The sequence below is a fragment of the Dipteris shenzhenensis genome, chromosome 21 (assembly GCF_047967505.1).
Source record: "Dipteris shenzhenensis isolate YYH24624 ecotype China chromosome 21, Dip_SZ_1.0, whole genome shotgun sequence".
NCBI classification, from domain to species: domain Eukaryota; kingdom Viridiplantae; phylum Streptophyta; class Polypodiopsida; order Gleicheniales; family Dipteridaceae; genus Dipteris; species Dipteris shenzhenensis.
In genome coordinates, this window is record NC_141616.1 from 43,957,016 (window position 1) to 43,964,564 (window position 7,549).

Consider the following 7,549-nt stretch of genomic DNA (forward strand, 5'->3'; position numbering starts at 1 on the left):
TCGTCCATTGTTTTTCTGAGAAAGAGATAGGGAGAGAAAGAAAGGTAGATTGAGAGAGATCTTTGTGTTGTTCTAGAGAATGAGAGAAAGTTTTTTAGTCCTACATTCTTGCAAGAGAGAGAGAGTTTCTACTCTCTGTTCAGTGGGAGAGAGATAGAGCACTACATCCTCTAGCACTGCCATCAATTGTAACAAGTTGCCTCGTAGCTCCACGGCTCTTTCTAGCACCTAGACCATGCAAACAACTCTCCTCCATCATGGAATCCTACGAATCCTAGAAGCTTATAGCTTCCATAGCTAGCCACTTCACTGAACACGTAGCTTAGCCAATGATAGCCAAATGAGTGGCACAGATGCAGCTTAAATGACCACTCTAAAGTGCAACAAATAATCTGACAATAGCCCAAGGGCCTAGCCAGCATCTCCGAAGCGACAACCTCACGGCACCTTATCTCCTCGTCATCACGTCACCATCAACCGTTTGTAATAAAGCAGCTCTAGCAACCTCGCCTATGCCGTGAAGCCCAAACATCTCGCGACACCAACCATCTATAGCATGCCATTCACACAAGCTGAAGCACTAGGGTAGGGACCGTTAAAGCCTCCTACGAGCTCATAACTTGCTCTAACGTAACGATGGCCTTCAACACTCCATTGCAACCTAACTGTAGAACAAAGGAATCTTTGTCAGTGCCAAGTGATACTCCTCATAGCAGGCAACCCATTTGGTCAAAGCTATAACTCCATCTACATGCCAATGACCACATAGCCTCCCAGCTAACCCGACCAACCAATCGCTCCTAGCAATGTGATGCCCTACCTCCCACAACTTGTTAGACCTCCACCTCAATGGACGGCTTTCCAATGACCTCAACACTGCAGCAGACATCTTGATCAACCTCAACTACACCTTCAAGTTCCTACAATGAAAAGGTTTCCTACACAGATGATCATGACAACATCAAGGCCACGAGAAAGGCGAGGCTCCAAGCTCCATGAGCAAGGCAGTTCCACGAGCTCGCCGCTGACATCCATCTTCTTCACCCCACATAGCCACAAATAGGGTTGGTTAGAACTAGGGTCAACTTTAACCCAAGGTTAGGTTAACCCAATCAGGCTAACCCCGATTGGGTCACCATAGAGAAGTGTGGTCAAAACTGAGACAGGCGGCACCACGGACTTATGACATGTGGCACCCTTATCTTCATTGCCACATCAGCAACTCTTATCCACATTGCCATGTCATCACCACACATACAACTGACACATGTCACATAGCCACATCATCCATCTGCCACCTCAGCAGTCACCTCAACATGTGCCATGTGGCATTGACCTCCTGTCAAGCATAGTAATCTCCTACTCTTACTAGGCACTACATGTGAACCAGGCTACCACCTCACCAGTGCTATGTTGGCACACCTTTCCACAGGCAATATTCCTGCATGTGACCCTCAGTGCCACATCATCATTAGCACCCTTTTTTCCCTCCACCTTGATCAAGCGATATCTCTTAATCCAAGAAGAATTTGAGGGTGCTTCAAAAAGGAAAAACACTTGATTTTGCGTGCTCTACATGCTCATCACATTCTGCACATATTTTGGCACAAGTATCACACACTTTTAAGCCTCCATGACAAATCCACTTCTTGCATATGCGCATCAGCCTCTACATCGACTCATATGACCCAGTACTTAAAATGAACAAAGAAAAGGAATTATTTGCTGCTTTTACATCGCTCAACGGTTGGACTAGATCTAGTTTAGAGTAGATTAGATCATCCATAGTGGAGACAACTCCAAAGCAGCCAATCGAAGACATGCCAATCAAAGCAACCAATCGAAGACATGCCAAAAAATTCCTAAATAGTTCCTACTCAGAGTCAGCAGTCCCTTCGCTCACATGCGGTTTCACAGCATTACATTACCTAAAACCTGATGTTCCACAGTTCAGTGAGAAAACTTCAAAGTGTTGGTCGACTTATCATTTGGTAGATTACACATTATTTGATTTCACACACATATGCCATCATTGGAAAGCCTATTTGGCTATTTTTTTGCATTGTGCACTTTATTCAAGCCTTGTAAAGCCTCTTGGCTATTCTTAGCATCATTTGCCACAAGCCTTGTAACAGATTGGATTTATATTATCGTTCTATCTTCACCAACAATTCAGATTGCACTTGATATAGTCAATGTTTTGCAGTTGATTCAAATAGCAATTTTAGAGACACTTTAAGTACATTTCTTGCACCATGTCTACGTCATCGAAAAACAATGTAAGTTTGCTAGACCTCAAGAGAGAGCAACCATCCAATCATCTTGCCCCCTCCTGAGATAACTGGATTGTTATAGATGTGGTAATTTGCCTGTAGAAATAGGCATGGGATGGCAAGTTGCCTTTTCCCATGTCCTACTCTTTCTCGAGTAAGCACCTATCTGCACTATGATCATTTGCAACATCATGCTCTATATGCAAATGTAAGTATTTCACACACACTAGTGTAGTAGCCAGTAATACCTACATGTGCACTTATCAAGACCCTTTGTTTGAATCTACAAAGTGAAGGAGGCTACCTCGGTTAGACATATCTAACAAAAATTTAGACATACATATCATACCTATATAAGATCAATTAATTGTTTTGATAAGATAGTATTAATCTATGCACATAAATGCATAGTATAGAATGCCACAAATTTCATCTTACAGGTAAACTAGTATAGTCTGTAATGTTCTCTAGCATGTAATTTATGGGTTGATACAAGCTGGCAATTGCAAGCTACCCAACCGGCTAGACTTGAATCAATGGGTTGTTATCAGCTGGCAAATGCAAGCTACAACCGGCGAAAGTCAAGTATTGTATATCATTTACAATTTCACATCCATGTGCGAGTAGTTACCGGCCAGCATATGGGGACCACCCAATGGCACATGGTTCAAAGATATTATGTATCAATATGCGAGTAGTTACAAGTCGGCATACGCGGACCCTCTACTAGCACGTAGATAGTTACATTCAATATCATATATATTTTTTTCTAGTTTTTTGTAACCTATATAGCAAATAACTATTAAACAAGTAATTTATTTATAGGTTTGTAAATACCCAAAACCATAAGATTTCACCAAATTTTTAAAAGCTAATGTCTACGAAAAACAACTTTCTTTCTTATATTTTTGTGAAAATAACTTCAAATTTATTTTTAGAAACATTCTTTAAAAAACAATCCTTTCAAATCACAAATGATAAACCATAAACTGAGAGCTTTGCATTTATTCATTTTGCATCCTAGTGTGGGTAGATATCAACTGGACTAAGCGAGCCTGCCACCGACACTGGACACTTTTTAAAAGGATATAAAAACTCACAAATTAGTTTGGAAGCTTCCTTTATCCCTTTTCTCTTGTCCTTCTTTTTTTTTTTCGAGACTCCAAGTAGAGCTAGATTCTCGGGAATGCAAACAATACAAAGTGGGCACAAGTATATATAAGAAATTGCACCGTGCAGAATGTTCACAGTACCGCTTGGTATGCACAACAAACCGACACATGAATTAGATCGTGCAGTATATACATCACTGCACATTTTAGTTAAAAATCGGGCATTATACCTATCTTTGTACCGCACGATAAGTGGTTTTACTGTGCAGTGATGGGTTGCACGACCAGTCTTGGTAAAAAAACATGGCGGGGCCGGTTTAAATCACTCCAAGGGGATCAAAAAATATTTAAAACATTTTAATTAGCCGATTTAAAACACCCATCCCTCCCAAATTCCTAGGTGAACATCAAGTTAAAGCTTCAATTCGATGTTATACATCAAGCTGAATCTTTAATTCGATGTTTTGCATCAAGTTGAAGGTTCAATTCTATGATTTGCATTGAATTGGAGCTTCAACTGATGCAAAACATCAAATTAAGGTCTTAACTTTATGTAAACATCAAGTTGAAGGTTCAATTTGATGAGAATTTGATGATTTGCATCAAGTTGAAGCCTAGACTTGATGTTCAACATTGAAGTTGATGTCTAAGGTCAAGTTCAAGCATGAAATTATTATTCAGTTGTAATTTTTGTATCATAATTTGATTTACAAGGAAATATTACCAATTGTCCATGGTTATATTGTAATCAAACTTGTTGCATAGCCAAGGGGTGCAACTAGGGGGTGGAGGGGTGCATCCAGGGGTTGTGCAAAAGCACAACCAAGGGGCACAGGAGGTAGGGGCACAAGGGAACAATGACGACTGGAGTCACATGGGGTGTAAGGGAAAAAGGGGCATAGGGGCGAGTAGGATTGCAAAGGTGCAAGATGAGTAGGGGGACAAGGGCTTTGATGTGTCACATCGAGTTGAAGCTTCAACTCGATGCAAAACATCAAATTGGAGCTTAAATTTGATGTAGAACATCAAGTTGAAGGTAGAATTTGATGTTTTGCATCAAGTTTGAAGCCTCGACTTCATGTAAAAACATCAAAGTTTTGAAGCTTTAACTTGATGCAAAACATCAAATTGAAGCTCAGACTTGATGTAAAACATCAAGTTGAAAGTTAATTAATTGGTGTTAAATTGCATCAATTAAAGCCTAGACTTGATGTAAAAACATTGAATTTGATGTTTAACATCAAGTTAAATCTTAAATTTGATGTCCAAGCTCAAGTTAGAGCATGAACATAATATTCAATTGTAATTTTTGTTTCAAAATTTGTTTTACAAAGAGATATTACCAATTTTCCATGCTTATATTGTAATCAAACTAGGGGCGCAGCAAAGGGGTGTAATCACGTGGTGGAGGGGCGTAACTAGGTAGCGAACAAGGCCATCGCTAGGGGCAACAGGCGGTATGGGTGCAGGGGCATAGGGTGATCAAGAGCCTAGGGAAATAGGGCAAGCAAGGGCACAAGGGCATAGGGCGAGCAGGGGTGTTGTGGGCCTCGGGACGTAGGGGTAGAGGCAAGCAAGTGCAACGAGGAGAGGCTAGCATAGGGGCAACGAGGGGATGGAAAAAATAAGAGGGGATGTCACATCCCAAGCAAAGGATGGGATGGCGTAGCTAGGGGCAAGGGGGATGGCGCAACCAAGAGCGCAACAAGAAGGAGAAGGAGATGGTAAAAAGCATGCAAAAAGCTCTCTTTAAGTGAAAGTCGCATGTGATTGTACTTTAATTTTTCACTTTTGCATCAAGTTAACCTCGAACTCAATGCAAAACATCGAGTTGGAGGTTAACTTGATGCAAAAGTGAAAAATAAAGTACTTTCACACCCGATTTTCATTTAAGGACATCCCCTAAAACACATCTGCAGATTGTGTAAATCATAATTTCAACCTAAAATATCATGGATTGAGATTTAAGCCTCTTCTACAAAGTTATAGATAGAAATTCAAGCTTTCTATCACATCAAAAGGATCCCCAATCAAAGTTTGGGAGAAAAAGTGATGATCAAAATACTGCTACCTTTTCCTTTGAAGAGGAGACTCATGAGATTGCGTGAATCAAATTTTCAGCCTAATAGATCATGGACTTAGGTTTTGATCTATTCTACAAAGTTGTAGATAGTAATTCAATAATTCTAACGCATCAAAAATCTGATTTTGGGATCAAAAGGTATGATCAAAATAGTGACTAACTGCTTTTTTCATCTGAGAGGAGATTTAGATTTCATAAATTAAATTTCAATCTAATAGTTTATGGATTCAGAATTCGACCTCTTCTATAAAGTTGTAGATATTAATTCAAGATTTTCAACACATCAAAAAACTTCTCAATCAAATTTTGGGATCAAAAGTCATGATCAAAATAGTGATTGTTGCTTTTTTCTTGGAAGAGGCGACTTGTTGTGTCAATGCAAAACATCAAAATAGAGGATAACTTTACTCATAGGCACTAGTTCCCCAATATATTATAAGTGCATCTAAATTTCTTTGAAGCATATCATTTGATAGTGAGTTCAATCTTGAACTCTATCGGAGATTGAGCACAACCGTAAACTAGATGTCGAACATCAAGTTAAAGCTTTGACTTGATGTTGGATAGCACCTTTAAACTTGTAGTCGATGTCTTGCATCGAGTTCGAGCTTCAACTCCTTCAATAATGTCAAGTTTAACTTCTAAAAGTGTCTAACTTGATGTTTGGCATTTATTTAAATGTTATTATTGATTTGCAGAGGAAGATGCTTCTTCCATTTAATCTAGGGATGAAACCAATACAACCAATGATAATGATGCTCTAGAAAGTCATAAAGAGTAGTCAATTTTGAAAATGTATTAGAAGGCATTTTGTTGTTACTTATTAATGATCACTTTTCAATTGCTTGTTTGATATTTAAAATATATTCTTTGATCCTTACTTCCAATAATAGCACAGTTGCCTTTCCATTTAGGATTCATGATTACATTGAATCTATTTGATTTCAATAATCATGTTATTTCTTGGAATTTTTTCATTATTTGAGTTTGGAGAAATATGGCTTTTTTGGGTCATTTTAGAAAGTCCTTTAGTCATGAGTAAAGCACCTCTAAAATTTCTTTATAAAGGCCCCTTTTTTATGCAAAATCTTTCAAAAATTCCAAATGGCTCTCCTAAGGAGGAAATATTACCCTACCATGATGGACCGTGTCCTCCATTTTATAGAAAGGAACCCTTTCAATAGCTTATACTTATGGCAAGTGCATAACATGAATGTTTGAGTGTTATGTACCAAAATCTCTATTAGGGTTTCAAAGTAGATGGATAAAACATTAAGATGTGCCATAGCAACTTGCTTTGAGGGACCATGTCCAAGCATTGAGGAGTACTAATATGGGAGAGCTTATCGTGATGTGATGGTGTGAAATTAGGGTATTCTGCATGCATTTAGCATGGGGCTACATGTAAGTTGCCAAGTGGGGTTAGGGGCTATAAGCAATCCTAACCATAGGGTGAAATCAATTTATTCCACATGCAATTAACATGGCTCTAGATGCAAGTTGCTAACTAAGGTTAAGGGTTGCAAGAAATCCTAACCATGGTAGTAATACTGCCATGCATCCCCAACACAAGAACCAACACAAGTGACTATGATGACAAGTCATGTAGTAGTGACCACCACGATGGTAGTACTACCACTAATAGTTGCAACCTACACAAAAACCATGTACCTCTCTCGCAACCCCACCCATGGCTTCTTAAAGGGCATGTTTCCACACATGCAGGTGCGATGGCGGTGTGGGCAAGTAGGTAGCAGAACGAGTTTGCAAAATTTTGCTAGATCCATTTTTGCCATTGAATGCTCTGAATCCGACCAATGCACATAATGGAAACAAGACCCAAGTAACACATCCAAGCCTGCATGGTGCCATGTGTTCCATGCCAAGAACTACCACAGTGGGTACAATACACTACTGCAGCTTCAACATGGTGCATTATTACCTTGATAATGATCATACTACAATAATGGTGTCCACAGAGATGGCATTCGTGAAAGGCACTACAAGACACGGGCCTCTTTTCGATGCTATCTACTGATGCTTCGTAGGTGCGGGCACAAAAATGGTCGGCACGGTTGGCA